This window comes from Cupressus sempervirens, chromosome 6 (assembly GCF_028749045.1).
Source record: "Cupressus sempervirens isolate cs-2001-9-10 chromosome 6, ASM2874904v1, whole genome shotgun sequence".
NCBI lineage: Eukaryota > Viridiplantae > Streptophyta > Pinopsida > Cupressales > Cupressaceae > Cupressus > Cupressus sempervirens.
The window spans coordinates 238,083,015-238,106,960 of record NC_143123.1 but is presented as its reverse complement, the minus strand read 5'-3'; the positions used below and the strand labels follow the sequence as shown (position 1 = coordinate 238,106,960).

At 34.2% G+C, this 23,946-nt stretch overlaps 1 protein-coding gene across 1 annotated transcript in view; it reads left to right on the top strand.

Annotated features, from left to right (window-relative positions):
* LOC149552130 (azadirone synthase LFS-like) overlaps positions 1-23,946 on the top strand; it is a 182,601-nt gene that overhangs the window by 143,334 nt on the left and 15,321 nt on the right. The gene's annotated exons all lie outside the window — the stretch shown is intronic.

Here is a 23,946-nt window from a genome sequence, read left to right as displayed (position 1 = left end):
AACAAATTACAATTCACTTACAGATTATAGATCTTCATTCCAGTCCTTCATTTTTCTTGGCATTCACACACTTTAGCGCTGATAGTTTGTTCACCCTTCAAGCATTCATACTCTTAAGACTTCTTGCTTTGCATGCCAACTGTAGTCACTTCAGTTCGACCACTAAATGAAGCAATACCCTAGACTCCTTCTCTTCCTTAGGTTCTTGCACATGACAACCTTTGCTTCTAACGAACTATCTCTATAAATAGAGAATGTAGATCTTTTGCCACTTAACCACAATCATCCATTTTATGGTTAGGTAGGATTAGGTAGGATATAATGAATGTAGCCACTTTTCTATTTGATTCCTCTAAAAACTTATACAATCTTCTTAAAGGTTAGAATACACACTATTAAATGTGACCTGGTTACAATACACAATACATACTCTTAAGATTTCCTACTTTGCATGTCAATTGCACTCACTTCAGTTCGACCACTGAATGAAGCAATACCCTAGACTCCCTGTCTTCCTTAGGTTCTCACACATGACAACCTTTGCTTCTCACCAACTATCTCTACAAATAGAGAATGCAGATCTTTTTCCACTTAACCACAATTGTCCATTTTAGGGTTAGGTAGGATTAGGTAGGATACAATGAATCTACCCACTTTTCTATTTGGTTCCTCTAATAACTTCTACAATCTTCTTAAAGGTTACAATACACATCGTTAAATGTGACCTGATTAAAGGATTTCAATCACCTTGTTAGGAGTGAGCCTTGTTAGAGGACTTTAGACCATTCTATTAGAATGTCACCTAGTTAAAGAATTTACAAATGACTATTCGGTCAACTTTAATCCAAAGGATTTACCCTGGACTGATACAATGATTAGAAAGTAATAGTAAGGCTTGATCTGATAACAAATTGCAGTCCAATTGCAAATTATAGATCTTTGTTTCAGTCCTCCATTCTGCTTGGCATTCACCCACTTTAGCTCTGATAGTTGATTCACCCTTCAAGCATTCTTACTTAGGTTCTTGCATATGACAAATTTTTCTTCTGACCAACCATCTCTATAAATAGAGAATGTAGATATTTTTCCACTTAACCACAATCATCCATTTTAGGGTTAGGTAGGATTAGGTAAGATACAATGAATCTACCCACTTTTCCATTAGGTTCCTCTAAAATCTTCTTCTACAATCTTCCTTAAATTCTGTGCCACTAGCTCATCGTAGTTATCTTCCACACACTTCACACAATTCAAAAAAATAAAACAGTCAACTTAGACTCGTCAAATTTTTGATTTAACTTTGTTTGCTATCACTTGACATCTATACTATTCTGTCACTTGGCCAATACTAGTTCACTTGACAAACACTAAATTTTTTTGATGCTCACCACCAACTAAACTTTACTCGACATACACTAACAATCACTTAGCTTGCACTATTTTTCATCTTTGCTTAGAATCTCTTATTTTTTAGTCAGCTTCCATTTATTTTTGTTCGGCTTGTACTGACTACTCGGTAAGGCTTGGCAGACACTTTTCTTACTTGATCTTCTTACAGTCTTAACTTGAGTAATCTATAAACAATACACTATAGTATCAATGTCTTACTTGGTCTTAGCGCTTATTTTATATACCAAATAACTCAACCTTTCTCTAGGTCCTATTGTTATCTCCTCTTTCTAGTCCTCTTCATCAATCGACTAAATGACAACTTTCAAACCAAAAGCAATTGTCTCACTAGCAGGTAGTAGGTTTGACATCATTGACAAAATAATGGTTGTTCCATTACAAATTCTGCTCTTAAAAACAATCATATATCAATAGTCTCCCTCTTTGACATTGATGGAAAACCAATACCAACAACAACACCAAAGAGAAAATAAATCTTTGAAAATTCCTCCTCTATCAATGTAGTATATGTCCTTCCTCTATGTAGGGTAATGTGAGCTTTGTCAAGTTCCTTTACTACTCCCTCGTTCTTATATTTCCTTCTTTAGAGTATCTCTTTAAGTTATTTCTCCCTCTTACTAGGTATGTCTTTGTTGTGTAGTTATTTCTCCCTCTTTGACAATAATGCCAAAGACTTGTCATCTTTGTATGTGGATATAATCAATTCAGGTTCTCCCTCTGTCACCTTTTATGTGACTGCAAATCTTCTAATTCAGCTCCTTCATTACTGTAGGCAGCGCCTAAAGTAATATCCACTACATCAAGTTTTAAGATCAACATCCAGCTCAGTTGATATAGGCACTACTCTAGCTTTTTAAGTAGCTTTCGATAGGGGTACCACCCCTAGTTTACCTCTAAGATACTCATAAGCATCCTTAGGTAAATATTTTGTGAATATATCAACTATCTATTTTTTTGTATTCACATATTCCATCCTCACTTCTTTGTCTTGAACTAACTCTCTGAAGTTATGATACTTGATTACAATGTGCTTAGTCTTTGTGTGCATTACAGGGTTCTTTGATATGTTTATAGCACTTGTATTATCATAATAAAGTATTGCAATTTCAGTGATTTCCTCCTTTATACCTTTGAGTAGTTGTTTGATCTATACCACATTTATACAATTTACTGTAGCGACTACATATTTAGCTTCAATAGTAGATTGAGATATGCAATTTTGTTTCTTGATGGTCCAGGTGACCAATCTCTTTCCTAAGAAAAATGCTTCACCAGTTGTGCTCTTGCTATCATCAATGTTTTCATCCCAATCAACATCTCTATAGGCTCGTAACTCAAATTTTTTATTTTTCTTGTAGTATAGACCATAGTCTTATGTTCCTTTCAGATATCCCATAATTCTCTTAATAACCATCAAATGATTCTCCTTAGGATTTGTAGAGAATCTTTCAACAATCTCAATAGATAATGCAATGCCAGGTCTACTATGCACTGCATATTGCAATTTGTCAATCATAGACCTATACAATGTTTGATTCACATGAACGTAATCATCATTCTTTAACAGTTTGGGTCCTGTCACCATAGGTGTGCTAACTAGTTTTCAATCTTGCAATCCAAAAGTTTCGAATATTTCTTTCACATAATTAGATTGGGTGATGTATATACCATACTTCATCTGATATACCTACAAACCAACAAAGAACTTGATCTCTCCAGACATAGACATCTCAAAAAAATTCTTCATTTCAATTACAAATGCCTTACATAATACATCTTGACCTTCAAATATGATAGATTATCATCAACAAAACATTTAGCTAATAAAATACCTTTACCTCCTTATGTCTTCAAGTATAGATTACTATTATTATTAGTCTTTTAAAAACCAATCTTCATAAGATAATTGTGAAACCTTTCATATCATTCTCTTGGGGCTTTCTTTAAACCATATAAAGCTTTGTGTAATCTACATACCATGTTCTTGTTGTTAGCATCAACAAATCATTTAGGTTGTTCTATATAAACCTCTTCTTCTAATATGTTATTTAGAAATGTTGACATCACATCTATTTAATAAAATTTGAAACCTTTGTATGTAGACTAAGCAAGCAGAGTTCTTACTCTTTTGAATCTTTAATAGGGGCAAACGTTTCTTTATAGTCTATTCCTTTTTCTTGTGCAAACACTTTTCAAGCTAATCTTTCCTTATTTATTATGACTTTACCATTCTCATCTAACTTGTTTCTATATACCCACTTGGTTCCAATCACATTCTTGTCCTCTGGTTTGGGAACTAGAGTACATGTCTTGTTTTTCTCAATCTTATCAATCTCATATTTCATGGTTTTACTCCAGTCCTCATTTTCTAAGGTCTTAGGATCATGTATGCTCAAAAAACATGTATCACTTCTCAACCTGTTCCTTGTCATTGCTCTAGCATCTTTATCTCCAATAATTTGTTCAACAAGGTGATGTCTTTTGACATACTTTGACAATCTTGGTTATGCTCTTCTTTCTTCAATAGGTTTGTCAACTTTAGAATCACTATGTACTTCTCTATTATGTAATTCAACATCTCCTTCATGTACACTTATCTCAGAATCAGAATGTGCCTCGGCTTTTATCTGCATTTCGGTTCTTGAACGCAACTTGACATTCATTATATGTCACGTGATAGCCACTGAAACCTGCTATTGATTTCCAACTTGGTTTACAACATCTTCATTAGTAGGCATACTATTATGCCCTTAATATTGGTGTATATAGGGTTATGAATAGTCAACTTGTGGCTATCTTGATCATTAATTAAGTCATGTTATCATTATTATATTATTATTTAGGTAGGTAGGTCGGCCTAGGTGTTATGTAGGGTTGTGTCTATTCAACCTATGCATAATTAGGTATATATAGGAGGTTGTGAGTCTTATTTCAAGATCATATTGTGGAGTGTATTCTCATTGGAGATATTTGGATGTTGCCCCCTCAATGTGGCTTATTACTCTCAGTTATTATCAAGTGTTTGTATAATATTTCATATTATTTCTTCTATTGTGCAAGTTATTTCATTACAAGTGGTATCGGAGCATGATCTTGGCACCATAGAGGCAAGGTTTTTGCTCAACATTAAGGCGGTTTTGGGAAGAGCATAACTTTCAGATTTTTGCAAATTCTTCAAAGATTTTTAAAGGGTTTTTGAAGACCATATTAAAGAAGCAATAGTCCAAAATTTAGAGGAATGGGAGCAAATTTGAAAAAATTATTACAGAATTACTATTTCTACACAATAATTGAGATCTTCATATCTCTCATATCCTCTTAAATTGGAGTATAACTTGTATTGGGTTTTTGAATACATAGTAGGGGAGCCTAAATTTCAAAGATTGGAGAAATTATTTAAATAAAATGAATAAGATATTGCAAAATTAGGAAAATTCTTTCTCAAGGTAGCAAATTTGCTATTTTTTGGGGGATTTTTTTTGAATAAGGGTATCTTGGCCCTAACAAGTTATAGTATAAAATAAATAAATAAATTAGAGAATTTACATTTCACTTGTGTGATTTATTTCAAAAATATTGGTTTCCATCATGAGGGGGCCTTCAACAAGAGGCAAAAAGAATGCTACCACACTGAGGAAATTCTCTGAACAAGATTGGGAAGCAACAAAGGATAGTAATCCCAATGAGGAACTTAGTAAGTTCAAGGAAGATATTAAACGAGAAATGTGTGACCTACAAGGAGATATATCAGATATATGAAGCATGTTAAGCACCTATATCGATGAAACAAGGAAGGAGCTCTCAAGCAATCAAGGTGAAACCTTTGAGTTGATTAATACTGACACAAGTTTTAATAATCTAATGAGATCTAGGAATTTTTTTTCCAAAGCTGGATATGTGCAAATTCAATGGCAAGGATCCTCTAACATGGATAAATCCCATATGGACAATTTTTGTGAAGTACATCAAATCCCATATGGACAAAAGGTCACAATGTCTTCCTTATATCTAGAACTAAATCAATTCATTTGGTATCATTGACTTTGTACTCATAGGAGGAAAAAGGGTCTCACTGTATCATGGTCAATTTTTACAGAAGAACTCCAAGCACAATATAGCAATAGTGTGACAAAAAACTTCTTTATCCAACTTGCTAAGCTTCAACAAATAGGATCAGTTAAGGATTATATTCGCAAATTCCAAAATCTATCCGTAAGAGTGGATACAATTGTAGAGGAGAACTTGAATGATTTATTCTTGGGTGGTCTCAAGGATTACATTCAACATGAGGTATGCATGTTTTGTTCGAGCTCAGTAAACGAGTCTTTTATATTGGCACGTAGGGTAGAGGAGAAGTTTTTGATTCCTAGAAATCAAGGGGCTGATGTGATAAGAGAAAATGGATATTCAACACCTTCTCTTCCTCGACCTACTAGGTTGATTCCACAACAAATTTAGAAGAAAAGAGCAAAAGGATTGTGTTTTAACTGTGATAGCAAATATAGTCAAGGACATAAATGTAGTGAAAAGAAATTGTTCTATATTGAAGGTCCAAGTTAGGAAGAAGATGATGAACCCATATTAGATGAGGATAGGGATTCAAGTGAGGAATCACATGATTCAAAACCAATCATTTCTTGTCATGCACTTTCAAGTTTCAGTACGCCACAAACTCTCAAGGGAGTGGGTTTCTTAAAGAAGCATAAAGTAACTGTGTTGATCAACTCAGGTAGTACTCATAATTTCATCAACAAAAAGTTGGCAACTCTTCTAAATTATTTTATATATCCAACACTAGAGTTTCAGGTTTTGATTGTAGATGGGGGCACAGTTAGTTGTTCATGAAAGTGTCATAGCATCAAATTATACATGGGAGATTATCAACTTGATACCCCAATGTATGTGATATCCATGGGTGCGACAGGATATTGTTTTGGGAGTACAATGGCTTACTACATTGGGAACAACTGAGATGAATTTCTAGGAACTATTCATGTGATTTCAATCAAAAGGAAAGGTAGTGGAGCTATGGGGATTGAAGGCAAAATCCCCACAGATGGTAAGCTCTCATCAAATGCGAAAGTTTCTTAAGAAAGGAGCGGATGGATTTGTGGCCCAACTATGTTCATTAGAAGTCTCTCAATCTAACACTCTTACTCATCTAGATTTGCAAGCAATAATTGATCGTCACTTAGTAATTTTTCCTAAAGGGTAGAATATTCCTACTCATACAGTACTACCAGAGCTTGATAAAGAAGGAAGAAGAATTTTGGAACTAGAGTGCATTCTTCAAACACACACAAAGAAGCTAAGGAATAGAACCCTCACTTAGTATCTCATCCAATGGAAGAACTTACCAGTTGAAGTGGCCACATGGGAGGATGAGGAGTTCATTCAAAAGAATCTACACTTGGTTAGCATTGAGGACAATGCTTCTTTCAAGAGAGGGAGCATGCTACGCCCTTAATATTGGTATATATACGGTTATGAATTGTCAACTTGTGGCTATCTTAATCCTTAATTAAGTCATGTTATAATCATTATATTATTATTTAGGTAGGTAGGTTTTCCTAGGTCATCTCTTTAGGTTCTTTTAATGATAGTTTAGCTTTGAAAGAAGATTCAACATTCTCAGATTTGAAGTTATCATAATTAGAGAGTTCAAAGGCAGTGAGCCTACCTACTAAACCTTCAAGGGACAAATTAGTACTAGGTATACATCTTAGTTCTTGTATGGGATAAACTCTAATAGCATAGATGGGTAGAAGTGTCCTCAATAATTTTCTCAATATAGTATCATCATCAATGATACCATTAGCTCCTCTTATAGCATTATTAACATCTTTTATTTTAGAGCAATATTGAACAATGTTCTCACCTTCTTGCATCCTCATGTCATCGAACTTACATGTTAGACTTTTAGATTTTTCTCTATTTTTTTTTAATCTCCTCCATAAATGGTGTGAAGAGCATCCCATATCTTCTTTGCATTGTCACAATCCTTGATGTCATCAAAATTAGAATAACTTAGGGCAGATGCAATCTCCAACATTTCTTGATTGTGTTCTTTCTTCTTTTTTCAAATCCTCGATAGTTAAGGCTCTAGCAAGGTCAACATGCTTAGTAGTGATGGTAGATTGTGCATGGTCTCCAAGACCTCTTAGGTGTAGCTTCATCAGACTTTACCATATAGGAAAGTTCTCCTTGTTAAGTTTAGGTACCTCTCTTTTAGATATTTTGATCTTTTCTTCTAATACCTTCAAACTAGTCCTCTTAAGCATTATGGTGTTGATACCAATTGTTGGAATTATTTAGAATAAATTAGAGGGGGTGGCGAGGGGGGGGGGAGTTGAATCAGTTATCCAAGATTTAGATGTACAAACAAAAATTTTTAATGCTTAGTAGACCCATATCCATAAAACCTTATCATGCATGCATCCATTAGATCACACAATACTTAAACTTTGTAGGTTACTATCCTAGGTCAAAACAGCTTTGCAAAAATCAAAACATGAAACAACATAAGAACATTTACACAATTTGACACAAGGATTTTATGTGGAAACCCAATTTGGGAAAAATGACCAATAGCATGCTACTAATTCTCACTCTTCTAAAGCGATGTCTTGTGAAAGGCCAACCTTGTTAAATGCTACAATACATACTATTAAATGTGACTTGGTTAAAGGACGTCAATCACCCTGTTAGGAGTGAGCCTTGTTAGAGGATTTTAGACCATTCCATTAGAATGTCATTTGTTTAAAGGATTTACAAATAAATATTAGGTCAATCTTAATCCAAAGGATTTACCCTAGACTAATACAATGATTAGAAAGTAACAGTAAGGCTTGATCTGATAATAAATTACAACTCACTTGCATATTATAGATCTGTTTTTAAGTCCATTTTTCTTGTCATTCACACACTACAACTCTGATAGATTGTTCAACCTCCAAGCATTCATACTCTTAAGCCTATTTCTTTGCATGCTAATTGTGGTCACTTCAATTTGGCCACTAAATGAAGCAATACCATAGACTCTTTATCTTCCTTAAATTCTCACACATGATAACCTTTGCTTATGACCAACCATTTTTTTAAATAGAGAATTTAGATCTTTTGTCACTTAACCACAATCGTCCATTTTAGGGTTAGATAGGATTAGGTAGGATGCAATGAATCTACCCACTTTTCCATTTGGTTCCTCTAAAAACTTCTTCTACAATCTTTCTTGAATACACTTCAAAATAGTTTATCTTGAATTTTGTAACACCAGCTTATCATAGTTATCTTCCACATGCTTTACACAATTCAAGAAAACAAAATAGTCAGCTCAGATTCGTCAAATATTTGATTTAACATTGTTTTCTATCACTTGACATCTATATTGTTCTGTCACTCGGCTAACACTAGTTCATTTGACAAACACTAAAGTTTATTGATGCTGGACACCAACTAAATTTTACTCAACATACACTAACAATCACTCAGCTTGCACTATTTTTTATCTTTTTTCGACACCTCTTGTTTTTCTCTCAACTTCCACTGATTTTTGCTCAGCTTGCACTGACTACTTGACAAGGCTTGGATGACAATTTTCTTACTTGATCTTCTTCCAATCTTAACTTGAGTTATCTTTCATTTCATACTTTAAGTAGATAAACCATACACTATAGTATCAATGTCTCACTTGGTCTAAGTGCTTCTTTTAAATACCAAATAACTCAACCTTTCTCTAGGTGCTATTGTTATCTCCTCTTTTCAAATCCTCTTCATCAATCAACTAAATGATAGCTTTTAGACCAAAAAATAATTGTCTCACCAGCAAGTAGTAGGTTTGACATCATTGACGAAATAATGATTGTTCCATTACAAGGTCTTCTCTTCAAAACAATCTTATATCAACATGCTCTACCTGATTAGATCCAATGTAGCACACAAAAACACTTCAATTCATATCCAGCTATTTTTTTGGCTTGATTACATCTTCACACTTACAACCAATACACCATTAATGCACAATTCTTTTACCTTCATCAATATGTAATGTTCTTCAAACCCTAAAATTTTCCATTACCTTAATCTTCCTGTAACCCAAAAATATATCTCAACACATACAAATAATTTCCTATATCACATTATCCCACAATTAATTTTACATTTGAATCCATGAAGAATACTCAAATATGATTTGAAAAAAAATCCTTCTTCTAGATTCTTCGTGATACACTTGCATCGATCACTGCAATGCATTATCATCAACTCTAATCATTAACATATGTCACTACATTGTGTCCTTCTCAACAACATTCACCGCATTATCTATGTTAGTCACAGATCCTGAATTGATCGCCAATCATTCAAGCACCCACACACTTCATCCAAAATCTTTTTGTATCATTATAGTACTTGCTCATTGGTCATCCAAATAAGTTGTAGTCATAACCATAACATATAAGAACCATGTTCTATCTTGTCCTATGACCCATCCACTTAACTTACCATACATTTGACAAAATAATAAAACTAGCTATTGCCTGTGACTGACTTTTCTAGGAGTTGCATTATAAACCTTCATCAAATCATAACTTACTCAAACCTTTTCATTAAGATTGGCCCTCATAAGTCTGATTTGTAGAGACACCCCTAAGTCTCGAATAAGGATAGAAACTGTTGAAACTCAATACAATACATTATTCATTACATTTATGCGTAGCAACATGCTAGAAACACTGGGCCAATAATTGACATTAATGAAAACACAATAACTAATCATAATGTAATGACATCTATATCATGAAAACTTCATACATCAGTTACCATATTTGCATCAGTTATGTCAATAGTTGTTTCATTTGTTTTTCAATGTTATCTAGATCCTTAGGGATTATGTGTTTTGGGCTAGCCCTGCATGGCTCTTTATGTTTGTTTTCATTTAATTGTAGAAATATTTATACAACCATAATGGCTTTATGAATTTTAAGACTCTTAATATTATGCTAGTTGGAAGTTTATGTATATTTCAATTATTGAAGAAATTGTTTGTGTGTAGGGAGGGATATTTTCTTTTGGATTTTTTTTTCATATATGGCAAGAAGGGTTTTTTTATATTAAGGGAGGGGACTGGATGACGATCTAATGTTAATGTTTCTACTTGGTTTTTGTTAATGTGTGGTAGCTATGGAATTTAAGGCTCTATCTCTTATTGTTTTCTTGGGCTAGCCCCCTTGTTTTGCCTACTTATAATATAAATTACATAAAATTTATCATTTATCTCCCTATAACAATATTATTTGTGAATTTTTTTGGTGTAAGGTCAAAAGCAGGAATAATAGAGGTTTTGTGCAAAAATTTGGTTGTAGGGATTGGCAATGGACTTGCAGGTCATGTGGATGTGGATCTTGGTAGTGGTATTGTTGGGAATGAAACTTTGGACAGATCCCAGGAGAAGGAACAAGACAAAGTATTACTGAGGTTTATTTCAAGAAGGCATGGGGATATTGAGTTTTTTTTTTCAGTTTGATCCTCCGTCCTCTATCCTTGCTCCTCAAAGGGACCTACTTGAGAATATCAAACAAGTGGTGGAGGTTCCTCTATGGTTAGTTAGGATCTCAAGTATTCATGTGATCAGGTGCATAAGGACTATACAAATGAGGTTGGAGAATGGAAGTGGTCTTCTCTTTTTGGAAAAACACTAGTGGGTAAGTCAGCCTTTCCTTCTATTACTTCTGAATCTTGCATTAACCCTAGTTGGGAAATTTCTGAGGGCCCAACCAGTTATTGAATCCTTAAGAAATATGGTAAAAAGGAAATGGGCCCTTCAGGGTCAGGTTGACAATGCTATAATGTCTAAAGGTTTTTTTTTCTTTTTTATTTACCTGCAAGGAGAATCTAAATATGGTATTATGTGGGGTCCATGGTTCTTTGGCAATAGCTCCCCTACAATCAAAAAAAAGGAACCAAATATGGACCTATCAAATGCTTTCTTTGTCACTATTCATGTTTGGCTAAGACTCTCAGGTCTCCCTTTGGAGTTTTGGAATGAATATACTTGTAAAGCGATAACTAGGTCCTTTGGTGAGCTTATTGCTATTGATAATATGACTACCTCAAGGTCTAAACTTATGTCTGCTAAGATCTATATTAAAGTTTCTCAACTTAAGGATCTACCTTAGAAGGTGGAGATTATTTCTAAACTAGGAAAATGGGACCAAGAGATTGTTTTTGAAGATCTCCCTAATGCTTTTTTCATCTAAAAGAAGACAGGTCATTAGGGAAAAAAAATCCACTGAAAGCAAAAACAAAAAAAGGTGGTGAAAGTGGAAAATAAGGCTTTGAAATTGGTATGGAAACCTAAATTAACAAAAAGGAAGTCCATTCCTAAACAAGTACAAACAAGAGATATCCCTAGCGACTAGACTAAAGATGATGAGAGAGGGGGTGCATGAAGATGATGGAAGCAAGGTGATTGAAACAGAGGAAAATATTTCCTCTATCCCACGAGAAAATGAGGAATTAGGAAGGATATAAAACCAGATGCTTATTTATCTCAATAATGTTGAGGACCTAGGAAAAGATGAAGAGGAAGGAGATTTTGAGGAAGGGGAAATCCAAGAGGAAGAGAACAGAGATCTAGATGATATTCTGAATAACTATGTGGAGGACTCCCTTGATGGATGAAATTTCCCATTATTGAAACCTCTATTTGAGGAGACAATCTCAACTATTCATGTCCCTAGTTCTCCAAGCATCCATAGGGAACATAAAGTTGTTAAAGAAGAATTTAAACATAAAACTTGACAAAGGAAGAAGGCTGAAAAGAAAGCCCCCTCAACAATACCATCTTCAGGAGTTGCAACTAGAAGAAGTGAATTGGAGATATCATCACCAAAAGTTGATGCAGAAGTATCTTAAGTTGTCTGGCTATCTTGCATGTTTACCAAGTTCCTTAGTTCTACAAAGTTGCAATGTCTTACATTATCAAGTTTTCTATGTTTGCCAAGTTCACAATTGTTGGCAAGTTATCATGTGATTGCCAAATTCCTTTACTTTCCAAGTATTGTTGAGTTCTTTCGGTTGTCATGCATTGTCAAGTTCATTTGGTTTCTGGGTGGTGTCAAGTTTCCTTTGGTTGCTAAGTATTGTTGAGTTCGCTGAGTTGTGACGTTTGTTGGATTCTTCATTCACCAAGTTGTCTATTTGTGATTTCATGTTGAAGCCAACCTTTGCGTTTTATTTAGTGATATGTATTTGTTGAGAGCCGACTTGTGGCTTATTCTAGCATTTAATATGAGAGTTTATTTTGTTGTAGTTGCAATATGCCAATTTGTGGCTATGCATGTATTTAAAGGGGTCTTTGGTAGAGTCTTAGGGTATGGAATTTAGAGGGAATTTTAGAGATAGAATCATAGTATGAGAAAAAGAAAGTTGAGATGAGAAGTTTGATCATTGAATTTTGAAATTGAATTGTAATGTGGTTGAAACCTAGAAGGCCTTACAGTTAGGCATGTATCTGGTTATCTAAATGAATATATTAAAGCATTTGTTCCTCTATCTCTTGAGTTTGTTGTTATTTTGGTGTTTGTTTTCCATTGTGTTTACTCTTGTAGGTGTTTTGGATAGCTGGGTGTGCCTTTGGCCCTAGTTATCCCATCCCTCCTTGCGTTAGTTGGTATCAAAGAAGAGGTTCATCCTTATTGAGATTGGATTGTGTAGAACCCTAAGTTGATTTGGGTTGGAGGGTTGTAGATATGTAGATTTGACCTATAACTTGCAGACAGTTACAATCTTGCAAGAACCTGATTGTAAAGATGGTTCGAGGTAGAGGAAATCTTGACAATGTCATGTTGGATACACTAAGATAAATTGCATCCAGATTAGATGTTGTAGAGACAACCCAGAGGAGAGGAGTGAATATTGATGATGTGACTGATAATGAAGCAGCAAAACCAAACCCTAGTCTAGAACCTAAAGAAGATCAATATGAGGAAAGGTTGTTGAGAGTGTTGTCTAGGGAAAATTCAAAGCTTGTTGTAGAAGTCGTGCCTTATGATGGAAAATTGGATACCAATGCTATGTTGGATTGGATCTTTGAAATGGAGAAGTTTTTTGAATATGCAAACACTCCTGATAATAGGATGGTGAAGATTGAAGTTACAAGGTTGACAGTACATTCCTCACTGTGGTGGGAGCATTTGCAAACTGATAGACAAAGGAGAGGATAGGAGAAGATCAAGACTTGGCCGAAGATGGTGAACAAGCTAAAGAACAAGTTTCTTCCTGCTGATTACCAAGTTAGTTTGTTCAAAAAGATGTAAAATTTGAGACAAATAGACATGAATGTGAAGGAATATACTGAAGAATTCTATAGATTGGACATAAGTTTTGTGAAATTGGAAAGTGTGGAAGAAGCATACCAATATGGCTTGAAAGTTGAGGAGATCTTGACAAGGAAGAATGAAGAAAGAAAAAGAAGTAGAGGTGGTAGATTCCAGAGAGGCAGAGGTAGATCTTATGAAGAAGGTGGCAGATCTGATAGTTTTGTGCAAGATAAGGGCAAATCTAAATAGAAGAATGGTGATAAAAGAAAGACTGAGTCGAAAGGTGGTGATTCCCACTGAGGAGGTACTAGTTCTTACCAAGGAAGAGGTGGTTCTTATTCTAGAGTTGGATTTTGTGGTAATTGTTTCAGATGTGGTAAAGAAGGGCATAGATCCTTTGAGTGTAGATCTTTTGAAAGTAGGAAAGGCAATAGAAATGTTGTGGTACAAGGAGACACCGAGGGTTCGCCAAGTGGACTTGAGGCTGGAGAAAATTGGATGGTGAGAAGAACCTTATGTAATAAGGAAAGTGATGAGTAATATGTCCTAAGGAGAAGTCTTTTCAAGACCAGATGTAAGATGGCTAAAAAATGTTGCAAGGTGAGCATTGATAGTGGAAGTTCTACAAATTTGGCATTAGAAGAATTGGTTACAAAGTTGCAGTTGCAAAGGTTGGAGCATCCAAAACTTTATTGTGTTTCATGGATCAAACATGAGCATAAGATATTGGTAAGTGAGCAATGTATTGTGAAATTCAAGATTGGACATTATTTTAATGAAGTTCTGTGTGATATTATGCCTATGGATTGTTGTCATATTTTGTTGGGTAGACCTTGTCAATATGATAGATATGCTATACATGATGGAAGATTGAATCAATATACTGTTTGGGTGAATGAGAAAAAACAAATATTGTTTGTGTTTGATTGAAAGTCTAGATAAGGTTATGTGTATTACTCTGACAATTTTCATGGTTAATGGAAAGCAATTTGAAAAGGAAATGAAGAAGAATCAAATATATTTTTCTATAATTCCTAGGAGACCAAGTTGTGCTAGTAGAAACCAAGTATTGTAAAATGGTGCTAACTGAGTGCTAATGAGTGGTGATCGAGTGAGAGCAGAAACTGGTAGTATTGACCAAGTGACAGTGAAAATTATATAATTGTTGAATGAGTATAAGGATATTATTGCAGAGGATATACCTGATGGTTTACCTCCTATGAGAAGTATAAGTCATTGTATGGATCTAATTCCAGGAGCTAGTGTGTTGAATAAAGCACCATATAGATTGAGACCTATTGAGAATGAAGAACTTAACAGACAAGTGTATGAGCTGTTGGAGAAAGGTTTGATTAAAGAAAGTTTGAGTCCATGTGTTCTACCTATTATATTAGCACCTAAGTAGAATGGAGAATGGAGAATATGTACTCATTCTAGAGCTATTAACAAGATCACAATGAAATATAGGTTTTTTATGTCGATGATGGATGAGATAATGGATTGTTTGAGTGTAGAAAAGTATGTTACCAAGATTGATTTGAAGAGTGACTATCATTAGATCAGAATCAGAGAAGGTGATGAAGATGGTTTGTATGAATGGTTGGTAATGCCTTCTAGTTTCACTAATGCACCTAGTACTTTCATGAGGTTGATGAATAAAATTCTGAAAAGATTCTTGGGTAAGTTTGTGATTGTTTATTTAAATTATATTCTGATATTCAGTAATACTAAGCAAGAACATCTTGAGCATGTTAGACAAGTATTGCAAAGATTGCAAGAGTAAAAGTTGATGATTAATCTAAAGAAGTGGTCTTTTATGCAAGACAAGATTGTGTATTTGGGATTTGTGATTTCAGCTGATGGTTTGAAGATGGATCCTGAGAAGGTTAAATAAATTTTGGAATAGCCTACACCTGAGAATGTGGGTGAGGTAAGATCATTTCATGGTTTGGTTAGTTTTTACAGGAAGTTTATAACCAATTTGAGTTATGTTTGTAATGCTATGACTACGACAATGAGAGGAGATAAAAAGGAATTCAAGTAGACAGATGGAGCTGATGATAGTTTTGAGACTTTGAAACAAAGGTTTGTTGACTTACCTATGTTAGCTTTGCCTGATTTCAATAAGGTATTTCAAGTAGAATGTGATACAAGTGGTATTGCAATAGGAGTTGTATTGGGTCAAGAAGGTAAACCTGGTGATGTCTTTAGTGAGACTTGAATGATTATAAAAAGAAGTATTTTGTGTATGATCAAGAGTTTTATGTTATTATTCAAGCATTGAAGAACTGGAGACATTATTTGATTCTTAAGGAGTTTGTATTTTATACTCATCATAAAGCTTTATAGTACATGGGAAGTTAACATAAGTTGAATCAGAGACATATGAAGTGGATTGAGTATTTGTAAAGTTGAACATTTGTGAGTAAGCATAAGAGTGGAATTACTGACCAGGTTGTCAATGCATTGAGTAGAAGACATTCTTTATTGATTAAGGTGAAGGTTGAAATTATTGGTTTTGATGAGATGAAGGAGTTGTATTATACTGATCATGATTTTTCTAAGATGTGAAGAGAGTGTAGAACACCTAGTTTGACAAAACAACCAAGTAAGTTTGATGAGTATTTTATTAAAGAAGGTATGTTTTTTAACATTATTTAGTTGTGTGTTCCTAAGAGTTTTATGAGATAGAAATTGATTAAGGAAAAGCATAGTGGTGGATTGGCTGGACATTTTGGAATTGATAAGACACTATGTTTGTTGAAGGACAAGTGTTATTGGCCTCAGATGTATAAGGATGTTTAGAAGTTTGTAAAGAGTTGTGGAGTTTGTCAAGTTGCAAAAGGAGTAAGTTAGAATATTGGGTTGTACACACCTATTTATGTTCTTGAGAATCCTGGGAGTGACATGAGTATGGATTTTGTTCTTGGATTGCCTAAGACAATGAAGGGGTATGATTCTATATTTGTTGTGGATAATTTTTTTAAGATGACTCATTTCATACTATGTAAGAAGACACCAGATGTTGAGCACGGTGCTGAACTTTTCTTTAAAGAGATTGTGAGATTGCATGGATTACTAAGAAGGATTATTTATGATAGAGGATAAATTTGTTGGCTATTTTTGGAAGACTTTGTGGAAGAATATGGGTACTGAGTTGAAGTATAGTTAAACTTTCCATACACAAATAGATAGACAAATAGAGGTTCTGAATAGAAGCTTGGGTAACTTGTTAAGATGCTTAATTAGAATAAATCACATAATTGGGAAGTAATATTAGCAAAAGTTGAGTTTGCATATAATAATTATGTGAATAGGAGTACATGGAAGACACCTTTTGAGATTGTTACTGGAATGCATTCTAGAGGAGTATCAGATTTAAGGGATATTGTTGGTGAAGAAAAGAGAAGTGATGCAAGAGAAGATTTTATCGATTTCATGGAGTCTTTGCACAAGGAAGTGAAGCTAAAGTTTGAACAAAGTAATTAGAAGTACAAGGATACTGCTAATAAGTCTAGAAGGCATCATGTTTTTGAAGTTGGTGATGAGGTGTGACTTAAGATAACTCAAGTGAAGGACTTAGAAGAGAAGGTATGTAGTATTACCAAAATAAGTTTTGTTGATGGAAGAAAGTTCCAAAAGGTTATGAGACATGAGAATATGTGTTTTCCTGTAATTTTAGAAGAGGGTAAAGAAGAAGTAGAAGATGTACTTGTAGAAGCCATAGATTTGTTGAATAAATTTTAGGATATTGTATTGAATAATGTGTTTGATGGATTACCACTAGTAAGGAAGATCAATCATTAGATGGACTTATTTCCAGAAGCCAATTTTTCAAATAAGGTAGCACATAGAATTACAACAGTAGAAAGTGAAGAGTTGAGCACACAAGTGCATGAGTTATTATAGGAAGGGTTGACTAAGGAGAGTCCAAGTTCATGTACTATACCTATAGTATTAGCACCAAAGAAAAAAGGAGAATAGAGGATGTGTGCAGATTCTATGGTTGTTAATAAGATGACGATCAAGTATAGATTTCCCTTGTCGTGGATGGATGATATTATAGATTATTTACATCAAGATATGTATTTTGCAAAGATAAATTTGAAGAGTGGATGTTATCATATTTGGATCAAAGAAGGAGATGAATAAAAGACTTCTTTCAAGACAATGGAAAGATTGTATGAGTGCCTTTTAGGCTAACCAATGCACCAAGCATTTTCATTTGGCTCATGAATGAGGTACAAAAATAATTTCTAGGTAAGTTTTTCATTGTTTACCTAGATATTTTTATCTTCACTAAGACATTGAAGGATCATATCCATAGGGTGTTTGAGAAGGTGAGCGAAGAAAAGTTGTTGATCAATCTAAAGAAGTGTAGTTTCCTGATGAAGGAGTTAGTGTATCTGGGATTTGTAGTTTCAATGGAAGGTTTAGAAATGGACATTGAGAAAGTGAAGGCTATCCTTGAATAGCCTACTCTAAGGAGTACTACTAAGGTAAGATCTTTATATGGTTTGGATATCTTTTACAAAAACTTTATTATAATTTTTAGCAACATTTTTAGACCCTTAATTGAAACAATGAGAGGGGATAGGAAATAGTTTAAGTGAACTACATGAGTGGATACAAGTTTCAATTTGTTTGAATAAAAAGTTGTTGAACAACCTATTTTAGCACTTCTCAATTTTAATAAGGTGTTTCAAGTAGATTTTGATGCTAGTGGTATTGTAATGGGAGTTATTTTAAGGCAAGAAAGTAGACCTTTTTCTTATTTAAGTGAGAAGTTAAATAATGCCAAAAGAAAATATTTTGTTTATGATCAGGTATTTTATGTTATAGTTCATGAATTGAACAAGTGAAGACATTATGTTCTTTCTAAGTAGTTTCTTTTGTATATTGATTATCAAGATTTGCAATATTTGATTAGTCAAGGAAAGTTGAATTAGATGAACTTGGAGTGGGTTGAATTTGTACAGAGTTACACATTTTTTTTGAAATTAAAGAGTGAAAAGTCTATTAGGGTTATAGATGCTCTTAGCAAGAGATAACATTTGTTGATTGAGATGAAGATTGAGGTGGTTGGGTTCAAGGAACTCAAATGTTTGTTTCCAGAGGATCTTGATTTTGGTGAAGCTTAGAAATCTTGTACCAAACCTACTACACTTAACATGAGAAAGTGGCTAGATTTCATCATCTAGGATGGAATTCTATTTAGAGGTAGTCAATTGTCTATCCCAAGGATCTCTATGAGGGATAATCTCATAAAGGAAAAACATAATGGATGATTGGCTTAACATTTTTAATAATTATTACTGACCGCAGTTGCGATAAGATGCTAAGAAGTTTGTACAAAATTGCAGAGTATGTTACATGGAAAATGGAGTTAAATAGAATACAAGGTTGTATTAGCTATTGCCTATACTAGAGAAGCAATGGGAAGATGTTATTATGGATTTTGTTCATGGTTTACCAAGGACACAATTTGGGCATGGTTCAAATTTTATTCCTTGCAAAAAGACTAGCTATGTTGTCCACATGGCATAATTATTTTTCAAAGAAGCGGTGAGACTACATGGTCTACCAAAGAGTATAGTTTCTAATCAAGATATCAAGTTAGTTGGGTATTTCTACGCACATTGTGGAAGAAGTTAAAGACATATTTGAAATTCAAATCATCACATCATCCAAAAACTAGTGGATGGATAAAGGTGGTGAATAGGAGTTTGGGAAATTTGTTGAGATGTTTGGTTGGAGATATCCAAAAGGATGGGATATGATTTTACCATATGCAAAATTTACATCAAATAATTTTGTCAACATGAGCACTGGTAAATCACCATTCTAAACTGTACATGGGAGTAGTCTCATAAATGCTCTAGAATTGAGGAACTTGGATAAATGAAAGATAAGTAGTGCTAAAGATGAGGATTTTTCACAACACTTGAAGAACATACATGATGAGGTTCAGAAGCACATCACAAATATGAATATGTAGTACATGAATAAGGCAAATGAGAAAATGAGATGTAAGGAATTTTTGATTGGGGATGAAGCCATGGTTCATTTGAGGAAGGAACATTTTCCATGGGGAACATTTAATAAGATGAAAATGAAGAAGTTTGGACAATGTAAGATAATGAAGAAGCATGATATTGGTAATGCCTATAAACTAGAGTTGCCAACTAAATTGAATATTTCACTAGCATTCAACATTTTAGATTTGACATAGTATTATGAAGGTGATGTTGAAGATGAGGTCACATAAATGCAAGTGTGTATTCTAGCAACAAAGGAGATTGATAAGATACTAGACAATTGTGTTGGTAGAAGTATAATGAACAAAACATATGAAGACTATCTAGTCAAATGGAAAGGGAGACAAGTAGAAGATTCATCATGGATGACATGGGATGAGGTTAATTGTCTTGGTTTTCTTCTAAACATATGAGATGTAATAGGGTCACCTCTCAAATTACCCTTGGTGTTTGATGCAGGACAATCCTAGGTGTAAGGGTAATTGATGCAGAGATAAATTCAACAGAAGCAATATCAAAAAGGAACCAACACCAACAAGAAATATATATTAAATTTTTTTCTTAATTAATTCTTCAAATGAATAGTAAATACATTTGCTCTCCTACAGATTTCTTCTCTCGTAATATCATATTCCAAAGACTTGCCCTAAACCTAAACCTAAACCTAAAACTCTATTTATACTTGCTAAGATAGTCTACGAAAAATTCTAGATTATTAAAAAATAGGAAAAATAGTCTATAGAATACTCTAGATTGATATAGAATGAGGAAGAATGACCCCACAATGATTTGTACAAATCCCAAGAAAAAAGAATGTTATCATAATGACAAAATTGGGATAAATTATTCATTTAGAAATCACCTCCAAAATATTTTATGTGGGTGCTCCTACACCATACTCCCCAGGAAATTTCATCTCAAGCCCACTTGAGATGAGCACTTGTGGAGTGGTACCTTGCCTCTTGATATCTTGTTCAATCATCCACACAACATCTACATCTGAATAACCTTTGAGTTTTACCAAATACTGCTTGGACTCCTTTCCTCTTCTCTACTTTATGACTTTGGTGTCAAGTATCCTTTCTAGCTATGGTGTCTGCTTAAATGGTAGACGTTGAATGTCTTATGTATCAACAATCTGTCCTGTATCAATTTCTTCAGTGGGTGCTTTTAATGGTGTGAGGTTTGCTACGTTGAAGATGGGAGAAATGCCAATCTCATGTGGCAATCGAATCTCATAAGCATTGGTTCTAAACTTCTTCAATATTTGACATGGACCTAGTTTTCTCAACATATGCTTGGTAGATTTGCCTTTTGGTAGCCTCTCTTTCTTGAGATTTTCCCATACTAAATCTCCCACTTCAAATTCTAAGTGTCTCTGTTTCTGATTTGCATGCTTCTTATACTTGTTAGAGGTTTGTTGGAGTTGTGCTTTGACTTCATCATGGATTTCTTTTATGGCTGTAGAAAATTCTTCTCCTTGGGCACCAACTTGTTGCTATGAACTCATATCTCTTAACTCAAAAATCCCTCTAGGATGAATTCCATATACCACTTGAAATGGTGACTTTCTTGTACTTCTATTGATGGAGTCATTATATGCAAATTCAGCTTGGGGAACGATTACATCCCATTTTGCTGCATGTTGTCTTGTGAGTGTTCTTAACAAATTGCCCAAAGTTCTATTAACTACCTATGTTTGGCCATTAGTTTGAGGGTGGTAAGTTGATGAGAATGATAAATTGGATCCAAGTTTCCTCCATAAAGTTCTCCAAAACTTTCCTCCAAACTTCACATCCCTGTCTGAAACTATGTTGAGAGGTAGCCCGTGAATCCTTATGACTTCCTTGAAAAAGAGATCTGCTATATGAGAAGCATCATTGGTTTACTTACATGGTAAGAAGTGAGCCATTTTGCTGAACTTATCTACTATAACAAATACACTGTCATGCCCCTTTTGTGTTCGTGGTAGCCCCATTGCAAAATCCATTGTTATGCTTTCCCAAGGTCTAGATGGTATTGGCAAAGGTTGATAAAGCCTTGCATTTGTAGTCCTTCCTTTGGCCCTTTGACAAATCATACATGTTTACACAAATTTTCTAACATCAGTCTAAAGTTTAGGCCAATAGTTGTACCTTCTAACCAATTCTAAAGTTTTATCCAAACCAAAATGTCCACCCATTGTTCCACTATGCTTCTCTTTGATAATGTTTTTTCTCATAGAGCACCTAGGTACATATAGTTGTCCTCCTTTGAAAAGAAGTTTGTCTTGTATCAAAACATCAAGAAAATCAGCATGGTATCTTTCACCAAACTCCATACATACATTGTAGATGTTTCCAAAATTTGGATCTGCTACATACATTTCCTTGAGTGCTTCAATTCCCACACCTTCCAGTTGTATCTAGGAGACAATCAAATTCCTTCTACTAATAGCATCAGTAACCTTGTTTGATATGCCCTTCTTATGCTTGATGGTAAAGGTATAGGCCTGTAAATACTCCACACATTTCATGTGCCTATGAATTAATTTGTCTTGGCGATTCAAAAAATTGAGTGCTTGCTTATCGGTATATACAAAAAACTCCTTTAGCAACAAGTAGTGTCTCCACCTTTTGAGAGGTTGAACCAATGCATACATTTCTAGGTCATATGAAGAGGATTTATGCTTGGCTTCATTGAGTTTTTCACTTGAGGAAGCCACTGGTTTTCCTTCTTGACTAAGAATTGCCCTTATAGTAACCTTGCTAGCATCACATTCAAATTGAAAAACTTTGTTAAAATCAGGTAAAGAAAGAATTGGCTGCTCACTAACCTTTTTCTTAAGCAATTCAAAAGCTTCATGGTACCATAACCCATAGGTCCTAGGATTGAAACCTGGCTCTAATACCAAAAATGATGCACAGATAAATTCAACGGAAACAATATCAAAAAGGAACCGGCACTAGCAAGAAATATATATTAAAATTTCTTCTCCTATAATTTCACATTCCAAAGACTTGCCCTAAACCTAAAACTCTATTTATACTTGCTAAGATGTTCTACAAAAAATTCTAGATTATTACAAAATAGGAAAAATAGTCTATAGAATACTCTAGATTGATATAGATTGAGGAAGAATGACCCCACAATGATTTGTACGAATCCCAAGAAAAAAAACTTATCGTAATGACAAAATCAGGATAAATTCTTCATTTAGAAATCACCTCGAAAATATTTTGCGTGGGTGCTCCTACACCAGTAATCTTGCATCATCCAAAAATATTTCTATTTTTTCCTTTTTAATAAGAGCTATTTCATTGTAGATTTATTATTTGTGGAAACTTACTATCATTAGTAAGTGGGTCATACGAGCTTAAAATGTTATGATTTCATAGGTGGAGGTTCATCCTAGTTATATCATCCTGTGATTCGAGCTTTATCATGATACCATTTGTATTGCATAATCTATTAAGGTTTTTGTTAGCATGAATGTTGATGATATTCCTTTGAGGAAGTATCCTAAGCGTTGAAGAGTATTGACATGTTACATTCATGACTTTGTTTTTCATTAATGTCAATATAGTAGTAATTTTGTGAAGAGTGATAGAGTAACAGATGTAGATCTTAGTTATACAGACAATGTCTTGATTGTCTGTTGATGTGCACTCATGGACATGTTCTTCACTGTGTCTTGATGACGTGGTTCAATGTACACCACCTAAGTCAAAGACATACAAAAGTTGTACTTGATTTACAAAGAGCAATACAAAGATAGAGTACTTGAGAAGCGATTTCTAATTTACATTATATCCTTTGGCGATGATATAATATGTTAATGTATGATCAGGTAGTGACTTATGATAGTTTGATGATGATGTCAGCAGATGCGCAAGCCCTAGTGTCACACGTGTGAGAAGTTTTATAGACTGTGAGCGGATAGTGCTATTGTAATTGTAAATTAATTAATTATCTTATTATAATTAATTGGGAAAGCCTCAAGGATGACTCAAGGAATTATTTTAAAAATATGGTATAAAGGAAAGATGTTTTCCTTGTTTGTAATATGATTGTAAGATTGAAGTGTATGTGAAGTGCAAAAAAGAGCAAAGTGTTTACTGAATGCAAGTAAGCGATCCAAGGGATTATTGGATGCAAGATTTGTGTTTTGGTTACAAGATCAGAAGAAGTAGAAGTTT